The sequence below is a fragment of the Pleurodeles waltl genome, chromosome 1_1, assembly GCF_031143425.1.
Source record: "Pleurodeles waltl isolate 20211129_DDA chromosome 1_1, aPleWal1.hap1.20221129, whole genome shotgun sequence".
Lineage (NCBI taxonomy): Eukaryota > Metazoa > Chordata > Amphibia > Caudata > Salamandridae > Pleurodeles > Pleurodeles waltl.
The window spans coordinates 55,406,533-55,431,908 of record NC_090436.1 but is presented as its reverse complement, the minus strand read 5'-3'; positions in this window follow the sequence as shown (position 1 = coordinate 55,431,908).

Here is a 25,376-nt window from a genome sequence, read left to right as displayed (position 1 = left end):
AGTGATACAATTAGGCACCACACAGGGAACACATACAGGGCACACTTTATGAGCACTAGGGTCCTGGCTAGCAGGATCTCAGTGACACAGGCAAAAACAACATACATACAAGTAAAAAATGGGGTAACGTGCCAGGCAAGATGGTACTTTCCTACAAGCACACTGTAGGCATCCTGAACCCACACTGCGAAGGAGCCAGGGGAACACAGCACAGCTCCGCCAGTCTCTTATGGAACGCTGGATTCACCTGCTCACACCAATTCTTGCATTGCTTTCATGACCTTTGCAACCAAAAACAGCATGATAGCAATGCACAGACTGGTTGAATGAACAACAGTTTAGGCTTACCTGTCTCCACTAGCCTGTGCTCAAAAGGCAGCGTGTGGGTGGGAGTACTACATGGCCAATCACTATATGGCTTTATTTTTAAGCCTTACGGTGATTGGCCACGTTTCTGTTATTTGCTGACTCACTGGCACACCGGAAATGGAGAGATTGAAGAGGGCAGACAGATGTTGTGTGTCTTGTCAAGCACAGAATGCGTGCTTCTAGGCCCTGGTGAGTGGCATTATATTTCAGTCCAAAAATGATTTGATGAGAATTGGCCATCATACAGCTATCTTATTGGAGCGTAATTCTGTTTTGATTGGAAAGCACTGAGTTCACAGATTGGAGCAAAACCGGTATGTGAAATGTTTCTTGATTGTATGGGGAAACTTGGCACACTAACATTTAATTCTTACTTCAACTTTGATACCTTCTAGAAGAGCTTGCGACTTGTCAGGGCTGTGCGCCCAACTTCTGGCAGTTGCGGTATTGAACTTGTCTAACACTGTTAGAATCAGCTGCAACTCTCTTACGGCTGCAGTGTGTCACTGAAAAGGAATGCTTTCACAATAATGCAGTCTGTCCTGCAATACGTGTATGTGCCAAATGTGCACCAGCCCCAATTTCACTAATTATTTGTTTAATAAAATCATAACAATCTCCAACTTATGACATCTTTCAGACGCTGCTTCCCTGTCAAAATAATATTTGAGTCCCCGCATCACCTCAACATCCTGCTATTCTGGGCAAACCACGTTATCTCCCCGTGAGTTTGGGCTCTTTAAAATTGTAAAAAAATAAGGCAATTATTTACACCTACTAAAAAACAGCAGATCCTTTGTCACTGAACAAGGCTTCTTGAGAGAACTGTCAAACTCACCAAACTCATATGATGTAAATAAATGTATACTTGAGTCTCCGCGTAATTCAGGACAAGTGGTCATGCCCCATCACTTATAAATGTCACCAGCCACCACTGGAGTTTACCAGAGCTTTGCGTTGGCAATCGTTGCGGGTGACTGACTCTGAATACGAACGGGAATGTTAGCCATTTCGAAGAGCCTAAAACTTTAGGATTTCATCTTCTTTCACAGTGTGAGCTAAGCTGATGCCAGCCAAGGATCCAGGATGTGTGGAGGAACTTCTTGGGGATCAGGAACTCACTCCAGCAGAGGCCAGCAGGGCTCAGACAGGTCCAGTTGCAGATCCAGGCAGGTCCAGTGCAGCAGGTCAGCTGGGAAGTTGCAGGGAGGCTTCTGGAGTTTGCTGTGTCCCTGTAACTCAGACCGGAGGTCAGCCAAGTGTCCCTTGGAGTGACCCAGATTAGCTGGGATGAAGGGAGCTGGTCCAGTCTTACTTCTCAGCAAGCAAGCCGGTCCTCATCAGCAGCAGAGCAGTGCTCTGGTAGTAACAGTGCAGTCTCCTTGGTGGGGAGCAGTCAGTCCTTCTTTTGCAATGTCCAGTGGTGCACAAGTCTTTTGAAGGGTGGCTCAGGAGGTTCAATATTTATACCTGGTGCCAGCCTTTAAAGTGGGTGGATCCCCTATACAGCCCCCACATCTGTTTCTAGAAAGTTCTTCCCTTCCCCTGTCAAGGCTCCAAAAAGTCTGGGATGACAGAAATCTTAGTTTGTCTGTGCAGGAGGCAATGTCCTCTGAAATATATGTGGGGCTGAGTAAAGCTCTGCTCCCAACCATCCTGGCAGGATGGCCCATCCTGTCCACATCCAATCCCCTTTTGTGTCTATGTCTGGAATACACAAACCTCAACAGCAGAGCCATTTTACTGTCATGTGGCCCAGGACACTGGCAGAATGCACAAATGGTTAGGGCAAGAAAATGTCTACTTTCCAAAAGTAACATTTTCAGAATTGTGACATAAAATCCCACTTTACTATTGATGTAGATTTTAAATTACAATTCCTTTGAGTGGAAACACCATATCTCTATCTGCTCCTAACTATCAAATGTAATAAGGTAACCCCATGTTAGTCAGTGGGAGAGATCATCCTTACAGTAGTGGAACATGACTTTAGGGTTTTTTCGCTATTAGTATCTGTGAAACTTAAATCCACACATCCTACTTTTTAAATACAGTGCACCCTGCCCTATGAACCTATAAGGTCGACCTTTGGGGTGACATATGTCTTAAAAAGAAAGATTTAGGTCTGGAAAAATGTTTATGTTTTCAAGTTGAAATGGCAGTTAAAAACTGCAATTCAGGCTGCAGTGGCAGGCCTGGGCATGTTTTAAAAGGGTACTTTAATGGGTGGCACAATGACTGCTGCGGGCCCGCTTGTAGAATTCAACTCACAGGCCCTGGGCACATGTAGAAGCATTTACCAGGGGATTATAAGTAAATTAATGTGCCAATCAGGTGTAAGCCAATTGTACCATGTTTTAGGGAGAGATCACAAACACATTAGCACTGGTACAATGTACTAAACATAATAAAAATGGATTCAGCAGCAGAACGCAAACATACCAGGAGGCTCTGCAAAAAGGGCCAGGTCCATTATTATCCAATTGTTTAAAAATATAATTGGGATTCTGAAAAGAAAGAATGGAGAATGCATATAAAAATGGCGTACAATCATCAATTTAACAGTATCCTATCTTTCCCACCAGGATTAAAGTAGAGGAAACTGTATATGTATCTGGTAATTATAGATTTCACTGCCATTGAGGTGTTTAATCTGATAGGACACTATACAAAATTAGAGCGTTCAAACATGTAAGATAAACCAAAAAGATTAAAGGAAAGTGGCTCTGTCCTATTATAATTCAATTATATCCTGCCCCTTTTGAGTATAAGTAATTTCATCTAAAAAAAAAAAGACCCTAATGATGGTAAAGGATTTTACCACATATATACCACGATACCAAAAGCATAAGCAGAGAGTCTAACTTGTTCTTTACTATATTTAAATCCAGTAAAAAAGGGATTGCATCCTGGAATTTTTCCAAACATAAACCAAAAGTAAAGGCGAGAGGGGAAGCCCTGCCTCGTACCCCCTACACAAAACAGAATAAGACAAAATGCTGTTATTAACAAAAATATCATCTCTAGCATTAACATTTTCAGCCTTTTATAAATAATGGGAATATTGCACCAAAATATAACCATTCAAGTGTTTTAAACAAACACAGCCAACTTACACGATCAAATGTTTTTTCCACATCAAGAGATAAAGATTTCTTGAACTTTCTCACTTGAGTAATAATATTTGAAATAATCCTTGCATGATCAGAGGCTAATTGGGTTTTGATGAATCCTGATTAATCTGTTTTGACAATAGGATAAATAGACTCCAATCTGGAGGCCATTTTTTCACATATATCTTGCATTCATAGTTAATAAAGGAAATGAACCAATGACTATTACAATATCTATGATCTTTGTCTTGTCTGGAAATAATTGTAATTAAGACATCCAGAAAGGAGCCACTGGCCCAGGGCCTTGGCTTTCTTAAGGAACCTAATAGCATATACGATTTCTTTTATAGTAATATCTGCTTCGAAGTCATCTAGGTTACAAAATTTTAAGGAGACCTTTGGGATGTTGCCAATAAATATCAAAATCCTTAAAAGTAGCATTGGTATAACCCAAATATAAATTCTTATAAAAATGTTGAAAGGATTTTAAAATGTTCTGATTAGAGTCTGAAAACTGTTATTCCTTATCCTTTAATAATAGCTATACACTCAGACTTAACTTTCAAATAATGTCAAATTGTTGGCAATCATTTTTCCCACCTCCAAATTGTCAAATAGATCTTAAGCATTTTACCTGCTTGTATGTTGTCCCTCATAATATTTGGATTTTATTAGCAAAATGAGATTACAAGTGTAGGAAAGTGCCCCTTTATGTATTGTCATCCCCCACTTTTTCCCCCAATGCTGATGTGTTTGACTCAGTGCAGTGGAAGCCTGCTAACCAGGCCCCGGTGCCTATGCTCTCTCCCTATATTGATTTGTCGACAAGGTGATTCCCTGAATGGCAAGGTTTTCTCCCCTTATGAGCCCCTAGTAAATGTTACCCAGGGTACCCAGGGCATAGGTGGTAAAGCCTGCAGCACAAGTTTCTCCCCTTATGAACCCCTAGTAAATGTTACCCAGGGTACCCAGGGCATAGGTGGTAAAGCCTGCAGCACAAGTTTGTGCCACCCTACGTGAGTCACACAGTTTGCTACTGGCAGGCCTGCCATTGCAGACTGCCAGAGCAATGCAAACTGCTTGAGTTCAACTGTGCCCCACCACATATCATAGTCCCATGCACTGCTTTACATATATGTCAGACACCCTTAAGAAAGCCCTCTGCAACCCAGGAGGCAGGGTACATTATATTTAAGGTGCAGGCATGTAAGCACAAGCTTATATGCCTCTATAGCGTCCTTTCCATTGAGGTGCACTGTGCATGCCAGTCCATGAGATAACATGGTACTTAAGCCTGTTCAGACCTGGGCTGCTATCTCCATTATGGTACCAACTAGATATGTCCAGTTTGGTGTAAAACAACTTTGTTTCTCTCCCCAACACAAATCTGATGTCAGGGGATGGCTAGCATGCACCCAGGTGGCACACTAGAGGTCGCCCACCTGTTTGCCACCCTTCTTTGTGCTCTGGCTGATCAAATTCTGCTTTTTCGCATGGTTGCTGCCACCAAGACCAGTTTCTGTCCTCCTGCCAGGCAGCGAAGATGCTCTTAGGAATCAGAAAGAGAGGCTGAGGAAGGAAGGAGGTCACACCTCCCGACCCCCAGCTGGGCTATTGAACAGAACCATCAGAGCAGTGAGCTTTAAAGGCTTCACCCGCTCCTCATAGCCATCTGTGCAGTCCCTCAGTGGAGGAAACAGCCCTCCCCCTGCCCAAGGCATATTTGCTTGTGGACAGATGGGAAAGTAGGTATGCAGGACTGTGCACACCCCCAGCAGGGGTCAGCTGTATGCCACAACATATTCTGCATTTGTAAGGGGAGTTTTGCTGTGGATTCGTCCCGGGGTGCCCTTTCAAAAAAACAAGTGAGATTATAGATCCCAGTGTGGGATATGTGGTGGCAGGCCGTCTGGCAGACCAAGACCTAGCACTGAGGAATGTCTATGCTCCGAATGCTGACCAGAGCAACTTCTTCTCAGAACTGTCTGGGGTGCTTGCACCACAGCTAACACAAACTATAATACTGGGGGTTGACTACAATAGTGTTGCAGACCCTAATATGGATCACTCTCATTACTCACTGAATGACTCTCCGATCTGACGCTTGGCATGGATGTTCTTCAGCTGGCAGCATCAGTGAGAGCTGGTGGATTCCTTGCAGCAACTGCACCCTATCGAGTGCAATTACTCCTTTTTCTCTAGATTGCATGAGCTAACTGTGAGCTTAGATACTTTCCTTTGTGCCCCCAAGGCCCATGCAGCAGTTCGTAACGTTTAATATCTATGCAGAACGGTCTCTGACTACAATCCAGTATTACTTACTATAGATTGGCATAGAGAATGCCCTTGTATACTGGACTGGCGGCTGCAAGTATAAACACTAGAAGATGCTGTTTTTCGGAACACTCTAGGTGAGGCTATCCAGGACTACTCTGCAGATAATACAAATACAGCAACTTCACCATTTCTGAAATGGAACGCTTTTAAGGCGTGCATAAAAGGGCATTGTATAGCTAAAACAGTGGGGGTGCAGAGTACTCTGGTGCAGGAAGTTTACTTTTAGAAAAAAGTAGTGAGGGAACTAGAATTGGCCAGACCTGGAAGACCTGAGCTGAAGCATATGCTCTTGGAAGCCAAAGAACAATTCACTGAAAAACTCTGCTGAATGTGACAAGGCAGGGTTGTGGCTGGCATGGCTCGCCAACCCAGCCACAAGGAATACCTTGATCCTTGAGATAGCATCAGAGGTGAAATATTGCAGGGCACTTTATGCTCCCCCCTCAGAATTACAGCCCCGGGATCTGGATGAATTTTTGGGATCAGCGGTCCTAACTCACCTTGAAGATACTGAAGCGGAGGAACTGAGCAACAAGATTATGGAGCCAGAAGTGAAAGCTGTGATTAAGGCTATGGCTCAAGGCAAGCTCCCAGGCATAGTAGGACTGCTGGTAGAGTTTTATGCCATGTATGTAGATGACCTGGCACCAAGACTAGTCACGCTATATGTGAATGCCCCTGGACTGGGACGACTCCCACCCTCTACATATGAGGCAGTAGTGATACTTCTACTTAAACCAGGACCCCCCCCCCCCGAAGATGTGAGAGCCTACCGCCCTCTGTTCATGCTTTTATAGACTACAAGATACTTAGCAGAATACTGGTGTCCCAGTTGCTCTTACACATGCCCACGCTGATTTATGTAGATCAAACTGGATTTATTCTCGGATGCAATACAGCACTAAATATGCACCGGCTTATTTCAATACTAGATGCAGAAACAGAGAGCAGCTGTGGAGGCAATTGAAGTTGAGAAAGCATTTCACAGTTGGCGCTGGGACTTTCTCTTTCCGATAATGTTGAAGATGAGTCTTGGTCGGGTGGTTCATCCAGTGGACGAGGCTTCTCTATACGAAACGCATTGCCCGAATGCAGACAGGCAGGGTCATCTCAGAATGATCTCACCCCTGCTATTTGCTCTGACAGTAGAACCCCTTACAAGCAGAGAGCGAGAGCACAGGAGTACTATAAAGGACTAGATATTCACAGAGTGCTGTATTATATAGCCCTTCATGCTGACGATATGTTGCTGTTCCTGGGAGGGAACCTGACTCAAATATCTTGGTACAATATATCACAGTGGCTGGATGGTAATATTGAATGCTGAACAATGTCAAACATTCACCCCAGTACAGATATCTGGGCCTAAATTCATCATTTTTCGCTACCCAAGCCATTCCAGTTTGGATCCAGTCATATGCAAATTAGTCTTGACCCTGTTCCCCATGGGAATTGTCCAGCCTGAACAGCCAAGCAAGGTCTTCCCTGGACTGGAAGCAAGCATCCTGGAACCCGTTTTAGGGTTATCACCTTTCATCAGCCAGGGTAGCTTGACTCCAGTGGCATGGGGAGCAAGGAACCCACATCTGGGCATACCCTTCCCATTTAGGGCAACAAAGGCAAAAAGAACAAGTGATGGACGGAATGCTGAACAATGTCAAACATTCACCCCCAGTACAGATATCTAGGCATAAAACCATCATTTTTTTGCTACCCATGCCAGTACAGTTTGGATCCAGCCAAATGCAAATCAGTCTTGACCCAGGTCCCCATGGGAACAGTCCAGCCCGAACTGCCAAGCCAGGTCCTACCTGGACTGGAAACAACCATCCTGGGACAAAAATACACTGTTATGAACTTAATTCCAAACGTACGATCTCGCGATTGGATCACAAGAGCCGGACATGAAGTACAGTCCCCTCGTAGTGCATGCATGGGATTGTGTGTTTGGCTCCCGCATCGTTTTGCGAGAGCTATAAATTTGTAAACAAAATAATTAATACAACGCACATATTGTACTGAGTTTATTATTAAATAGTAGCATTCATTAATAACTGTCAAGGTGAAAAAGAACAACAGATTAGAACAAAATCTATATCTATGCAATGTTGTGAGCGTCTTGCTTGAGCGATCTCACAGCTTAAAACTAGACATACACAATGAAAACACATAGGCCCATATTTATACTTTTTTGGACTGCATTTGCATCATTGTTTGATGCAAAGGTGGCGCAAACTTACAAAATACAATTGTATTTTGTAAGTTTGTGCCACTTTCGCATCAAAACATGAAGCAAATGTGGTGGAAAAAAGTATAATTATGGGCCATAGTTTATGTTAGAAATGGGGTCTCTAGTTGGCAGTGGTTTGCATCATGTCTAAGTATGGACCCTCACTCTAGTCAGGTTAGGGGAGCCACACAGCTAAGATAACCCCTGCTCATCCCCTTGATAGCTTGGCACTAGAAGCCAGCAAAAACGAAAATCAGCACAGGATCAAAAACAGGAGGTCAGAAGCCCAAAAGACAGGGAAACCCCTGCAGAAAGGGCCATTTCCAACAGTTTACACTATAGGAAAACTGATCAGTGTCTTTTTTAAATATAAATATGAAGTTTGAGTAAAGATATGTACAAACACTATAAAAACTATGCTGGGATTAGTTCTGTGTATGTGAGTTACAAAAAATAGAAAGTTGAACATTGCAAACATTTTTCGACAACTTAGTGTCAATGTATTTTTAAATATATTTTTATTTTAAAAAACCCTAGCAATTCACTGAAAAAACAAAAGGTCAAAGTAACATTATAGTAACATGTAATAAAAATCTGAGTTAAAAAAAAAATCGTAGAAACTCACTGAAAAAAACAATTGTTAAAGCAGCATTATAGTTAGGTGAATTTCTCAGTGACGTCATAGTTTTGCACTAAAAAAAAACACCAGTTAGCAACACTAACTATGACTTGCGCCCCCAACATTCACTGTTTAGGAACTTACATATGAAATCACTCATGACATGTTTTAGAACATCATTTATGACATTATTGGTGATATCACAAATTACATCATTGATGATATCACTGATGAAATATTTTCAACTTAAAAAACCTTTTAAGATATCCATTGTTAATGTCTGAGGTGACTTTAAGGCCACTTTTACAACATTTACAATAGGTTTTACTGCTAGGAGGAAAAAAAATTGAATGCTCAATATCAATCTTCACTGAAGGATATTAAATGGCTTTAACACAGAGGGGCATATTTACTATAAATGGCGCAGTGCGGCCACTGCACCAAAATTTGCTGGGATGCGCTGTATTAACCACAATATGGCACATCCCTCTGTTAAGTTAGCTGCTGAGTGCCAATGCAGCCACCCTTGCGCCATGGTGCAAGGATGACTGCGTTGCGAGGAGATTGTTTTTGTGCAGGAAGGGACACCTTCCTGCACAAAAACAATCTTCATTGGCGGTTTGCTCTTTCTTTGTGTGCTGCAGGATGCGCCATGCTAACGCCGCACCTGAAATGGCTTTAGATTTTGGCACTGCCTCATGTGTACGAAATCTCGTAAATCTTGGGTAGCAACAAAATGCACGGGGGTTGCTGTGGAACTCCCCACAACACCCATTGCTCGCCCCTTCCATGCAATGTGCTGCATGTGAATGGGCAGTATTTACAAGGTGGCTTTAGGCCACAAAAAGTAGCTTAACCCTGCCTTGTTAATACGGTGCAGTGTAGTGCACAGCACCACCAGAGCATCACAGAAAAGTGACACTCCAGTAGTGCTAGGGGCTTGTAAATATGCCCCAAAGTATTTTACTTCATGCTCCTCTAATCTGTCATCAGTCCTTGTTAATGCTAAAAATTGAATTGAATAAGGGATCAACTCGTGATGCCTGTTGTAGGAAAGTGGAGTATTAGCTAGTCTGGGGTTAGTCCTCACTGTGTAATACTCACAATCCCACAAAGATGGTCTTTGGATTCAGACTAGTAAATCATTAGCTCACTGATGGTAGTCTGACAAAGAGAAGTCAGGCCTTACTTAGAGGAACATGTGTTAATCATTTCAGGGCACCAACATTGACAATAAGTAATTGATACGACTCGAAAGAAATCCAACCACAATTTATAAAAATAGACCTTATTTGTATCTTAATTTGGACGCAGAAATTAACAGAAATGAATCAGTATACCCAGAGTTATAGGTTTTAGAAGCAACATTAAATCACAGCAGAACTGGCCTTGAAACGTTGCATTGAAGTTTATAAGGATAATACCACTGGTTGCAAAAACGTACTTAGAAAGTGAGTTCTGCAGTCCCTAGGACCAGATCACGACAGTCAGTTCAGTTTCCCCGTCCTGTGGCGACCAGGTTCAGTGTTGTCTTGGCTGTCTGTGGTGCTGAATGGGACTCCTTGAAGTCAATGGCAGGAAAGTCACTGGCGACAAACGACCACTTAGAGGTCGAGCTGCAGGGAACCCTTGCTGGGTTATGATTGTGCGGGTCTTAGGACTATGCCACAGTTCACTTCCACCAGGTCCAGAGCTGTCCTACCTGTTGGTGGTGCTGAATGGGACTCTCGCTGGTGCTGTTTTTTTCTGCATACACCTTCGGTGCTGACAAGGGGATGCAAAATCTCAGCTGGGGCTGGCTTGCAGATGTCGGATGCAGGATGCATGCTGTGCTCTGCTCCTGCAGCGCTGAGTGTGGGAGTTAGATACCAGACTGGCAACCAACAAGCATTGGCAGCGGTAAAGGTGCGGACATTCGTTGGGAACTTAACAGGGTGTGGTGAGAGGTGTAGCAGTCTGAAACTTGGAGGCAGGTGGGACTACAACTCCCAGAAGACAAGGGACATCCTGACTTTCATTGATACCAAGGCGGGCCTAATGGCCAATGAAAATTTGGATCCTGTGAACATTTTACCTGCATTTTGCAGGGGACTATTGCCACCAATCCAAGGGAGCCTGAGGTGGCTTCTAGCTTCCACCGCGGTCCGTCTGGTTGGGAGTGATGAGTTTAAGCCAAGGGCGAGGGTCATTCACACAGTTCCCAGCTTGTTGCCTCAGGGTCATAGTATCCCTCTTTTGCCTTGGTGGAGTGTGCAGAATCCGGTTGTAGGTGATGTAGAGCTCCTCTTTGTGATTCTTTGAAGTTGGTGGGTCAGCACTGAGGTTCTAGTGTAGGGGGTGCCCCTTAAATTCTGGATTTAGCAGAGTTAGGGGTGTGGAGACTAGTGGCCAATGAGCAGCTAGCTCCTACAGCTAATCGGCCCCTGAGGTGACCACATCCGGAGGGGCAGGTCACTGTTAGCTACCCAGACCCCTCTACCCTGCCACTCCTAAGTTGGCAGAAATCACAATTTAGTGCACAGACCATGCTGCTCACCCTAGAGTTGTGGTCACATGGGCAACACTGTTAATTCTGAATCACAATCAGGGCCAATGTTTCCCCATAATTTTTGATTTGCTGCATTTACTATATATCCATCATCTGCTGCATAATTTGCATAATTTACCCAAAAAGGCTGGTTCTAGCTGTAATGGATCAAAGTTACTAAAAACATGAAGACATATGTTGGACTGTAGCGGAAGACCCTTTGCAGAGGTTGACTGGTCACTATTCAGTAGCTTATTGTGTACTTGGGTGTTAAAGTGGCACTAATGAAGTAAAGCATTTGCTAAGGCAGTGTTACTAGGGGTAATAATGTCAAAATAATGACGTAATATTAACACAAAATGTGCAACATTATGTTGCATAATTTGCCTTTCTTGATACATAATTTAGTCAATCCTGATGCATAATTTGGTCTTCTCCCGAAGCATAATACCAGTGGCCCTGGTCATAGTCCATGGTTAAGAAATGACTCAATTACTGACCCTGTTCAAAATCAGCTCATGCTAGCCTGCTTGTGCTAAAGCATAGCAATTAAGAACACTTCAATTATATTTGGCATTATCACCAACTGGCCATAGATGCCGTCTGGACTGATAAAGCTGCAGCCAAGACATTTTATCAGAGTGTGCATGATGACTTAAAAGACCCCCTGCCACTGCTTTTCAGGCGATCTTCTCCAAAAACATAGTTAATTGATCTCACACTTCAGACAGAGGCTCAGCAAAGATTTTACAGATCAGAAAGAAAGGATTGTAAATGGACTTGGATCCCAAAAAATATGAGAAAAGCGATTTCTCAACTCAGTATGAGAGGCTCCATTTGTGGTTTACGATTGAAGAATAAGAGTGTAAAAAATGGCAGGGTTCTGACTATATTGTGGAGAAATTAGCCATTTTGTTTGGACCCACAGCGGCTGGAAAATGCCTTGGTTCCTCCCTGAAGAATGGATAAGAGTTCCCTATTTACACTAAGCGATGATCACCACCCCAAGAGGTCAGATTCCATTTTTTGCCTATAGTGGATTCTGGGGCTTCCAGGTGTTTTATGGATAGTACATTTTAGACCACTTCCCCATGCCAGAGCACCTCTGCTCTTTGTAGCAAAAGCAAACAGTGAATATTACCCTGTATTGATTTTAGAGAGCAGAACGCGATCAACATTTGCAACCGTGATCGGCTCTACCTCATCTCCGTTCTTCTCGAACAGATCAAAACTGCAAAGATCTTAACCTAACTCAATCTACGAGGGTCTTCTCACACTGAAGACATTATTTAGAAGCAGCATGGCATAAGATAACAGTATGGACGCTAATAAAAATCTAGGACCATGAAATTGCAAATGTAAGACATGCCTGTTGGACACTATTCTTTTACAGCTTTGACTACAACATCACTAACTGGTCTGGAAAGAGACAGAGGAAGGCTGACTCTTCTACTGACAGACTGATGACTCTGAAATCTCATAAATAACAAACAAGGCCCTATGTATTAATCTAATTTGCACAGATTATTAACTGACTTCTTAGAACTAGCCAAAAAGCCACAAAAGGATGTTGAAAATAAACAATGGCTAAGGCAAGAACCTAACAAGAGATCTCTACAGAATTGTTTGTTATATCAACGGAAAGCCCTGAACCTTCCTTGCAGAAAAACTCACTTAAGAGTTACAATAAGGAGCCACGACTCTCCTGCCACTGGACATCTGTGACAAATGATGTTGTTAAAGCCAATCTATTGAGATTTTTGCTAGCCTGATCTCAAGAAATCAGGCTAGAATTGCATCCACAAATGTGATAAATACGCTGAAGACGCATCAATACATTTAAATGCACCCGGAGTATTGCAACCTATTCATATAATTTGATTTATTTCATTACGATAAGGAACTCCAATGGAGGTCTACCTAACTCAATATCAAAAATAAAAATACAAAAACACATAGGGCATATTATATATAATCATAATATCATACAAATCATTAATAAACTACAAAGCATTAAAAAGTTAACAAATCTTCACACAAACCACTACTGTAGATGAAATCATTAAACATTTACAAGCATCCAAAACTAATTAAGTGTAATTATAGAAGTAGGTAACTAATCCTAAAAAGAAACATCGTACCTATTAGAACAGTGGCTCCCAACCTGTGGTTCGGGCCCCCTGGGGGTCTGCAAAGCCTCCTCAGTGGGTCTGTGACTGCTTAGTAAATTTACTAACATCAACAGATTAGTGAAGTGTATATAAATAATGTGGCTAAGTGTATGATGGAAAATGTTAAAACCTACTGTAATTTTCAAGGAATTTGAAATTGGCGGCTAAAAATCTAATTTGTATCCTCAGATTGATTTGTAGGAGCAGTGCAGGTGCATCAGTCAAAATGTAATATGAACAATGTATGGCTTCAATTTAATTTAGAAAAGCTCCAACATTCCTATTAAAATTAAAATGTTTATTTAATTTTGCTTGTTTGTAAATTAAAATGTATTATCATGTGTTTATGTGTTTGATGAGAGGCTTGTTTCTGTTTTTTTGTGTGTATTGTTTTGCGGTACAAATCATCCACACTGTTTAGGCCTGGGTCCCCAGTATCCAGTAATGACTCAGTAGGGGGGGTTCCCGGATTCAAATATTGATACAGTGGGATTCCTGGGTTCCAATAATGATAAAGTGGGGGTCCACAGAACTCAAAAGGTTGGGAACCACTGTATTAGATCACAGAACTTGTGAATGTTACATAATTAACCTTTAGTATATGCAAGTGGTCTGGCTGAATAGTACACATTTGTTAAAAAAGCATCTAAAAATTGTTAAATCTATTCACAACCCATTTCATTTGATGGAAATGTTAGATGGTTACTGGCCTTCCTATATTGTTCAAATGTAATTTAATAAACACTGGCATTAGAAAATGACAATGTGCAATGTGCAACACAAGACATGCTAAAAGTAACATTGTACCTGCTAGTAACTGAACTTGTAAATGTTACATAATTGACCTTCTGTATATGCAAGCAGCCTGACTCATTAGTAAAACTTTAAAAGACATCTAAAAACTTTAAAGGTTTCATCACAAACCATTCCATTAGGTAGACACTTACGGGCCTCCGACACTGATCGAATGTTATATTTAAAAAACAATGGCCTTAGAAAGTGACAATATGCATTGGGCAACACAGGATATGAAAATATTAGATGATTAAAATCTTGAATATGCGACTGACATAATTCACAAATTCTCTCCTTCTTTGGGGCTTTATCCCAAATGCCAGTAATAACAAGTAGGAGGAACAAAACAATTCTCATCAAAAGGATTAATCTTTGGGTCCCATGAGGAAGATTCCGGCTCTCCTGTACCACCTGATTTTGCTGATTTTATTGACAGAAACGAATGTCTCTATTCTGACTTCTTTTATAAAGGGTATTTTTATAGGACACTTTAAAAGGGATTTAGGAATGCAGGTGCCTACGTTCAAATCAATTCCAAAGGTTTCTTTCACCAACTCAAATGACCTAAAGAAGGCATTCAACTTTTTGAAGGCGAAACATTCCACAATTAAGAACTGCACGAAGTTTGCTCGCCTCTCTTCCCAATAGCAAATTTCCCCATCTCAAAATAGCGCCAAGTGCAAAGATAAAAGTTCACATTAATCCAAACTCCAGGAGAAGGGCATGAGGGGCTGCTAGAGTATTCAAACCACAAATCTGACTGATGATCAAACCTTTTAATACCTCAAAGAAGCGCCAGAGACTCATTTCCAACACCTCACAGGCATAACTTAGCGATGAAGGAATTTTAACCTTATGGACTGACAAAACAAGACCAAAATGACATCTCCCACATGATTTATATAATCCAATAAAGGCATTTGCCTGGGATAGAGCTCTACTCGAACAAAGATTAGCATCATTGTCATCCCGAAATCTACTGGAACAGAATTTATCCAAATAAAGAAACAAGTAAAATTTTTCCCATTTATCTTCCCCTATAAGCCAGTTGATCTTTCCTCTTGTTCTTATACCTTTCTTATGGAATGTCAAAATTTTACTTTTAGATATTTTTCAGAAAGGGGGCTTCTGCAAACATCATCAAGGCAGTGAGAAGGCGTTGTAAGCCAATAGGGGTTAAATCCACTATGGCCATGTCATCAGCGTAAAGCTGACAGCCAATAGGCATATTGACAATTTTTGGTGGATCCCCCTGCACCTGACCTAGAATACCTGGTAGACCATATATAGAGAGAGAAAACAGCAGGGGTGCCAACAGACAGTCCTGTTTTAAAACATTTTGCATTGTAATCTTTTGGGATAAACCCTGAGTTCCTCCCATAAGAATCTGGCACCAGGTATTAGACTGAAGTTCAATAATGAGCCTTAAGAGGTGGTAAGGGACACCCAAACAAAAAGGCTTTCTCCACAGCATCTGTTGATCTACTCTATCAAACGCTGTGGAGAAATTAATGAAAGACGTATACACTGGCATACCCTGGGAAGAGGATATTTCTCAATAATCGCTTGGAGGACGGCACTATTATCAATGGCACTATGATTATGATTCCTCCCAAAACCAGCTGGTCCGGGGGAATGATGTTCTGTTCTTGAACCCATTGTTGTAAATGTGAAAAAAAACTCCTAGCAAAGAGTTTTTCCTGTTGCATCCAACAAGGCTATCTGCATAAAACTAGCTGGGGAAGATTTGGAGCCTTTTTTATTAAGTGGTACGGTGATACTACCCCTCCAAGACAAAGGGATCATTCTCGTCCGGTAGCAATATTGAAAAAGTGAGCTAAGAAACATTCCCCACACTACATCCTCCTTTTTCAAAAGCCACAATCTCACCAGGCCCCATTGCTCCAGAGGTTTTTGCATTTTTTATATCTCGGTTTGAGATGGAGTACCTCACCCTACAAACATTTCTTCATCTCTACTGAACACCACAGGATCAGCTTCCCTGGAATTACTAGAATACAAATTAGAAATATAACCCACCTAAACATGTTCAAGGATGGAAAAGCATGCGCTGTAACCCTACAATCACAATATTCTGCCAGCAAACACCAATATTTCCTTGAGTACCCAGAGTTCACATCCTCCCTTAAATTAATCCAATTAGCATCAATTTCACTCTTAGATTCTTGCACTTCTATTCTTGCTATAATGTGTTTAAGAAGGTAGATTTCATGCTTTGAGAGGCTGATGCTGTCTCCTTATCAGATAATGTACTTCCTGGTTTAACGCCTTCAGTTTCAGATTACACTTTTTCAGCTGTCTAAAGCCTTCACCCTTAGAACCTAAATTATGCAAACCAACCATGTGAAAACCACAGAAGGATATGAGGTTGCCACATGAACACTCACTAGATATAACACAATAACTTTAGATTTGGAGCTTAAGGACACAGTAGTTGCCCAAAATGTCTGCCAATTTGACCTCTTAAAGCTAACCTTGCTATTTACTAGGTTCCCAGGTGCTAATTCCTCAACGTTAAAAACACATGTCATACCCACTTTGTTGTCATTCAAACATTTCATAGGAGACTATCGCATAATTGAGTTTTCTCTCCCTTGAGATAGAATGGAAAGCATTCTGGAGACTGTCCATTCAGGATGACCAAACCATACTCTGCAAAAGCCAAACCTATCTGCTCTCATTTGTTCTAGTAAAGAAGTCTCATTGGTGGGGGTCCAGGTGTTCAGTACGTTGGTGCGGCAGGGAGCCGTGGTGTTGGCTGTGTCGGTGGTGGTGATGGTGGGTGATGACGATGTGAAGCTGTTGTGTATGTCTGCGATCTTGCGGTGGAAGTAGTTGGAGAGGGAGTTGCAGAGGTCTTGGGAGTGTGGAGGGTCAATGGTGCAGGATTTGGATTTGGTGAGTTATTTGATGATGGCAAAAAGTTCCTTGCTGTTGTGTGCATTGTTGTCTATGTGTTCTTTGTAGGAGGATCGTTTGGTGGCCGGGATGAGCTGGTGATGTTTACGCATGGCTGATTTGAGGGCGGAGAAGTTGTTCACTGAGGGTTCTTGGTGTCAGGCTTTCTCAATTTTTCAGCATTCTCGTTTGGAAGACTGAAGTTCTGTGGTGCACCAGGGGGCTGTCTTGGTGCGGGTGTTGTTGGTTATTTCGAGTGGGGTGAGGGAGTCTGCGCATGTTTCTAGCCATCATGTGAGGTTGAGGGCGGCGGCGTTGGGGTCATTGGTATTGGGAGGTGGAGCTTGTGCGAGGTTGGCGATCAGTTGTTCTTTGGAGATCTTGTTCCACTTGCGGTAGGGGGTAGGATGTTGGTGGTGGTGGGTGGTGGGCTTCAGGAAGGAGAAGTGGACGCAGTGGTGCTCAGTCCAGTGGAGTTCGGTAGTGTGAGTGAAGGTGATGTGGCTGCTGGAAGTGAAAATGGCGTCTAGCGTGTGACCGGCTGAATGGGTGGATGAGGTGACCAGTTGCTTGAGGCCAAGGTTTGCAAGGTTGTCCAGCAGGGCTGTGGAGTTGCAGTCGTGGGTGCTTTCCAGGTAAACGTTAAGGTCACCGAGGAGTAGGTAGTCCGTGGAGACGAGGGCATGGGAGCTGATAGTTTCGGGCACTTGGGACACTCAGGAGAGGCAGAGTACTCCTATTATGCCCCAGGCCAGCAGGTGCAAGCCCGGTTAGATTACTTTTTCTGTAACTCAGAAGGCTGGCCCCTCATTCACACTTCAGAATATTTGGGTAGGGCTCTCTCAGACCATAATCCCCTGAAGGTAACATTTCCCTGGGGGGAAGCACAAACATCCATACCAACGTGGTGCTTCCGTTCAGAGGCACTCCAAGATGCTGCCTACAGAGCAACAGTGGTGGCCCACATTACTTGTTACTTTGGGGATAACAGACTGACAGCATGGTCTAGGGGACTGGAGTGGGACGCTTGAAAGGTTGTCATGAGGGGACACTGTATGGTCACTAGCTAGAATGTGCAGACTGCCCTTACCAGCTCTGTGTTAAACCTGGAGTGTTGCATATTGCTGTTGGAGGAAGAGGCAGTTACGTAGTCGAGGCCCGCTCCAGTCTAATAAGCACATGCTGACAGATGAGGAATCGGCGAGGCTCTGCGCTCATGATTAGAAGATCCCCATTGCTCGACAATATGCAGAGGGAGATAAACCCGGCTGTACATTAGGGTGGCTGCTGCACACTGATTGGTGTTATACGTGACAGGGACGGGCTACTACAAAACACTCAGGAAGCCATAAATGAGGTCTTCATCTAATATTATGAACAGTTGTACGGGGCTCAGCCAGAACCCTCCCCATTGCTGGTGCGGAACTTCTTGAATTCCCTTCCGCTACCCCGATTATCCCCATTACAGCTTTTGGAATTGGAACAGCCGCTCCAAATAGAAGAGGTCCACCAAGCTATACACCAAATGGCGCGTGGGAAAACTCCAGGTACTGATGGGTTTCCTGTTGAATATTATGCTGTCTATCGGGCTTCTCTGGCTCCACAATTACTTGAGGTCTACTAAGGGGTGCACCAGCTGGGTACATTGCCTGGCAGCACGCGGGAAGCTCTGATACTGGGGTCCACAAAACCGAGACGCGACCCATTGGATGTAAGTTCATATCAGGCCTTATCAATGCTAAACATTGATTACAGGATTTTGAGTAAAGCCCTGGCCAACCAGCTGCTCCCAATTCTCGAATCACTTGTTCATCCTAATCAATGCGGATTTGTACCCTACAGAGTGGCGCACTACAATATTCAGTGTCTCTGCTATATTATTGATGCAATGTCCACGAGATTGGATGTACCAGTAGCAGTTTACTTGAACTTTGAAAAGGCGTTTGGTTGGATGTATCTCCTCCAGATTTTGGAGGCGTTTGGAGTGGTTCCTTATTTCTCCCATTAGATTAAGCTGCTGTACACTGCCCCATGCACCTGGGTCCGTATGGACTCAACGGGGTTACTCCCTCTCACCTATACTTTTTGCTCTCGCCAGAGAGCCCTTAGCAGCTCACTTATGACAGAGGGGTCCTGATCGGGGTATCGCGATTAGATCTGACTGGCATGCTATGCAGTTGTACACGGTTGATGTACTCATTTGTTTGCAGGATCATGCAGTCACATTACCTGCTCTTTATGATTTACTAGATGATTTTGTAATTTTGTCTGGTCTTCAGGTTAACTGGAATAAGTCCTGTATTTTTCCGTTGCTTCAGATAGATGTGCACCAACATGAGGCGTGATGCACGAAACAGCTTTCATGGGCCCTTGACTCATTTCAATATCTGTGTTAGCATTTATCATTCGGAGAGCGATCTGGTTGATGGCAACCATGGTGGGGCCCTTGCTTCAATGCACCATTCTCTGGATTTCTGGACCCATATCCTCCTCTCGCCCATCGTCAGGGCTTCCGTTGCCAAAATGGTAATTCTGCTGCGGCTTCTCTACTATTTCACTGCTCTACCAGTGCTGCCTCCTAGATCCTTTTTCCGAACGTTGAGGAGCTTGGAGTCAGATCGTATTTGGGGGTCCACCAGGAAGTGAGTAGCACTTGAATTATTGTATCGCCATACTTGAGAGGGGAGCTTGCTATTCCCAACCTAGAAATGTATTTTGTGGCAGCCAAATTGCAGTGGCCCATGCAATGACTTGCGGGTGAGGGGGCGGTACAGGGTGACATGGTTAAGACAGAGCTACGAAATATTAATGTCTTGGACTGGCTGTTTACCTCTGGCCCTCCGACCAAGACACTTGGGAGGCTTACCCGAGTGGCCAAGATGGTCTGTAATCGCTATGTCCTATTCTGGCGTACACCGGCACCTTACTCCCCGCAGCCACCTCTTTGGTGCTTACCGCCCATTAAAGTCCTTTTGACGGCTCATGACCTGCTCCCGTGGTGAGATGCCGGGCTTGAGCACTTGCGAGACATATAAGGAAGGGACTTTGATGTCCTTCCAGGAGCTGAGGGAGGTGTATGGGATTGGGGCTGGCTTCCTTTTGATTTATATGACAATCCAGGCGGTGCTAGGGGAAATATGGGCCTTGGGTCAGTGTGAGCCATAGGTGCACCTGGGGCTGCAGTGTTTCTTGACCCGCGTGCCAGGCCAGCAGGCGGATTCAGCCTGGTATGCAGCGTTGCAGGGCAATGGCTGCTGCTATACAGACCGCAGTAGAAAGAAATGGGATGTAGGGCTTAACATAGAACTGTCCAACAAACAAAGTTCAATGGCATTGGAAAGGGTGAAAATGATCTCGCGAAATGCTTGCTTGAAATTCACATCCTTCAACTTCTTACATCTGACTTATCTTTCACCTCATCGTCTACATAAGATGTTTCCAACCTCCTCCCCAAGATCTGCCAACTGTGGATCTGAGGATGCCATTTTCCGTCACATGGTATGGGAGTGCCCGCCAATACAAAGTGCCTGGGAACAGGTACATGCGCATCTCTCGGCCATCATTTATGTCCCCTTGACCTGTGAGCCTCTACAGTGCTTATTCAGCATTACGAAACATTCTAAACAGACCAAAAACTATCTGTGGACTTAGCTCAGACTTTGTTTCACCCCTTCGCTGCCAGGCCTTTTCCCCGTCAGGTGGCATGCCTTTTTTTTGCTATTTAGGGTAGTTTGTGCTTAGGCCCTCATAACCTTTTCTCCACATAAGATACCCATGCCAAATTTGCATCCTTTTTTTCCAACATCCTAGGGATTCTAGAGGTACCCAGACTTTGTGGGTTGACCTGAAGGAGACCAAGAAATTAACCAAAATACAGCAAAAAGTTCATTTTTTTTCAAAGAAATGGGAAAAAATGGCTGCAGAAAAAGGCTTGTGTTTTTTCCCCTGAAAATGGCATCCACAAAGGGTTTGCGGTGATCAAATCACCATCTTCCCAGCTTTCAGGAACAGGCAGAGTTAAATTAGAAAACCCAATTTTTCAACACAAGTTTGACATTTTACTGGGATATACCCCATTTTTACTATTTTTTGTGCTTTCAGCCTCCTACCAGTTAGTGACAGAAATGGGTGAGAAACTAATGCTGGATCCGAGAAAGCTAAACATTTCTGAAACGTAAACAGAATTCTGAATTCAGCAACGGGTCATTTGTGTAGATCCTACAAGTGTTTCCTACAGAAAATAACAGCTGAAATAAAAGAATATTGAAATTGAGGTGAAAAAAACCAGCCATTTTCTCCATGTTTTACTCTGTAACTTTTTCCTGCGATGTCAGATTTTTTAAAGCAGTATACTGTTACATCTGCTGGACTCTTATGGTTGCAGGGATATATAGGGCTTGTAGGTTCATCAAGAACCCTAGGTACCCAAAGCCAATAAATGAGCTGCACCTTACAATGGGTTTTAATTCTATACTGGGTACACAGCAATTAATTTGCTGAAATAGAAGAAGTGAAAATAGGTATCAAGAAAGCCTTTGTATTTCCAAAATGGGCACAAGATAAGGTGTTGAGAAGAAGTGGTTATTTGCACATACTACCATGTGAATTAAAGGCATTGCATTTCTCAAATATTCGTCTTTTTTACACACTACCTTACATTTGGAAGGAATAAATGTAGAGAAAGACAAGGGACAATAACACTTGTTTTGCTATTCTGTGTTCCCCCAAGTCTCCCGATAAAAATGGTACCTCACTTGCGTGGTTAGGCCTACTGCTCGCGACAGGAAACACAAAATGGACACATCACATTTTTACATTGAAATCTGACATGTTCTTTGCAAAGTGGCTAGCTGTAGGTTTTGGCCTCTAGCTCAGTTGGCACCTAGGGAAACCTACCAAACCTGCGCATTTTTTAAAACAAGACACATGGGGGAATCTAAGATAGGGTGACTTGTGGGGCTCTGACCAGGTTCTATTACCCAGAATCCTTTGCAAACCTCAAAATCTGGCCAAAAAACACTTTTTCCTCTCATTTCAGTGACAGAAAGTTCTGGAATCTGAGAGGAGCCACAAATTTCCTTCTGCCCAGCGTTCCCCCAAGTCTACTGATAAAAATGGTACCTCACTTGTATGGGTAGGCCTAGCGCCCCCAAAAGAAAATGCCCCAAAACACAACATGGACACATCACATTTCCACAAAGAAAACAGAGCTGTTTTTTGTAAAGTGCCTAGCTGTGGATTTTGGCCTCTAGCTCAGCCTGCACCTAGGGAACCCAAGTAAACCTGTGCAGTTTTAATAACTAGATACCTAGGGGAATCCAAGATGGGGTGACTTGTAGGGCTCTGACCAGGTTCTGTTACTCAGAATCCTTTCCAAACCTCACAATGTGGCCCAAAAAACACCTTTTCCCCTCATTTTGGTGACGGAAAGTTGTGGAATCTGAGAGAAGCCACAAATGTCCTTCCACTCAGCGTTCCCCCAAGACTCCCGATACAAAATGGTACCTCACTTGTATGGGTAGGCTTAGTGCTCACGAAAGGAAATACCCCAAAACACAACATGGACACCTCACATTTTCACAAAGAAAACATAGCTGTTTTTTTAAAAGTGCCTAGCTGTGGATTTTGGCTTCTAGCTCAGCCGGCACCTAGGGAAACCTAGCAAACCTGCGCATTTTTTAAAACTAGACACGTATGGGAATCTGAGATGGCGTGACTTGTGGGGCTCTGACCAGGTTCTGTTACCCAGAATCCTTTACAAACCTCAGAATTTGGCCAAAAAAACGTTTTTTCCTCTCATTTAGGTGACAGAAAGTTCTGGAATCTGAGAGGAGCCACAAATGACCTTCCACCCAGCATTCCCCCAAATCTCCCGATAAAAATGGTACCTCACTTGTATGGGTAGGCCTAGCGCCGCAACAGGAAATGCCCCAAAACCCTATCTGGACACCTCAAAATTATCAGATACAAAACTACCTGTTTTTGGGTGGGTGTGGGGGGGGGCATCTGAGTTTTTGGTCTTGGGCTCAGCAGCCATCTAGGGAAACCTACCAAACCCAAACATTTCTGAAAACTAGACACCCAAGGGAGTCCAGGGAGGTGTGACTTGCATGGATCCCCAATGATGTCTTACCCAGGATACTCAGCAAACCTCAAGATTAGCTAAAAAATCACTTTATTCCCACATTTCTGTTTGGGATCACCACACCGGGACAAATTTTCTACCACCCAACGTTCCCCTCAGTCTTCCGGGAAAAATGACACCTCACTTAGGCAGGTGGGCCAAGTGCCTGTGACAGGGAAGAGCCAAAAACATGTTGAAATTGAGGGGGAACCAAAGCGGGTCCAAAAGGGCAGTTTGAAAAAATACATTTTTCGGCTGACAATTGCAGCAGAATTTTTATTGGTATAGAGAGACAATGTCGGGTGGTAGGAATTTTGTGGATTCCTGCAGATTCCGGAAGGTTCTATCACAAAAATGTGGGAAAAATGTGTGATTTCCAGCAAAGTTGGAGGTTTGCAGGGCATTGGGGGTAAGGAAATGGTGCGTGTGCATGTGAAGCACACCACCCTGGAATCAACCAGATGTTTAGTTTTCAGATGTGTCTGGGTCTTGTGGATTTTTTACAGGGCAGCATCCCAAAGTCAAAAAAGTGCAGCCCTCACCATTCCAAGTGGGACGATTTTGAGAGTTACCAAGCTCTCATGGCCCCAATGTAAAACCAAAACCCCAAATAATCACTTGCCTGCATGGCAAGTGATTGCCGTGGGATAAAATGTTTTGGCATGTGGGAGGAGAGCTGAAAGACTTTTACTCCCTTCAGTTGGGGTGGGGGCATAACCAGGCCCATACTGGTTGGTAGCCACCACCCCATTATTTTTTTTATTTTTTTATTGCATGCCATCTAGTAGACTTTCTGCCCCTCCGGGGTGTGGCTCGGGGGTATTTGCCCCATCTGCCCACTGGTGGGCAGAACAACTTTGGCCTCATTTATTTGGGGTGGGGGTATGGCCATACACCCACCCTCCTATTTTGAAAAAGAAATCTTACCTGGTCTCTGGTGGGCTTTATATCCCCCTTGGGGTCAGATGGGCCTTCCAAAAATGGGCCGATCTGCCCCCAAGGGTGGCAGATATGGCCAATAGTAATGTGCCCCCATGGGGAGCGACCCTTGCCCAAGGGGCAGCCCCCCAAACAAAACACACATACATACACACACCAATCCCTGGTGTCTAGTGGTTTCTGCCACCCTTGGGGGAAGATTGGCCTAACACAAATAGGCTGATCTGCCCTCAAGGGGGGCAGAAATGGACTAAATACAATTTGCCCCCCAGGGGAGCGACCTTTGCCTGGGGTTCCCTCCCCATACATAAAAACATAAAGTAAATAAAAATATATATATATCCCTGGTGTCTGGAGGTTTCTGACCCCCCCGGAGGCAGAGCGGCCTAATTATTTTAGGCCGATCTACCTCTGGGGGGGGCGCAGAAAAGGCCCAAAAATATTTTGCCCACCCGGGGAGTGGCCCTTGCCCAAGGGGCCGCTCCCCTTATGCGTAAGGATAATAATAAAAATAAAAAAAACTCCCTGGTGTCTAGTGGTTTCTGTCCCCCCGGGGGCAGAAATGGCCTAAAAACAATTTGGCTCCCCAGGGAGAGACCATTGCCGAAGGGGTCGCTCCCTACACATAAAAGAAAAAAAAAATTAGCACTGGTGTCCAGGGGTTTCTGCCCCAAGGGCGAGCAGAAATGGCCTAAAAATGATTTGCCCCCCTGGGGAGCAGCACTTGCCCAAGGGGCTACTCCCCTCAGGTCCATTTCAAAGTAAAAAAAAAAAATCCCTGGTGTCTAGTAGTTTCTGCCCCTCATGGGGGCACATCGGCCTAATTAAATTAGGCCGATCCGCCCCCAGGGGGAGCAGAAATGGCCTAAAAATAATTTGCCCCCAGGGAGAGACCCTTGTTGAAGTGGTCGCTCCCTACACATAAAAGAATAAAAAAAATTTTAAAAAATGATCCCTGGTGTCTAGTGGTCTTCCCCCACCCCCCCAGGGGGCAGATCGGCCTGATTATATTAGGCCTATCTGCCCCTCGGGGGGCATAAACGGCCTGAAAATTATCTGCCCCCCTGGGGAGCAGCCCTTGCCCAAGGGGCCGCTCCCCTCATGTCCACTTCAAAGTAAAAAAATAATCCCTGGTGTCTAGTGGTTTCGGCCTAATTATATTAGGCCGATCTGTCCCTGAGGGGGGCAGAAATGGCCTAAACCTTATTTGCCCCCCTGGGTAGCGGCCCTCCC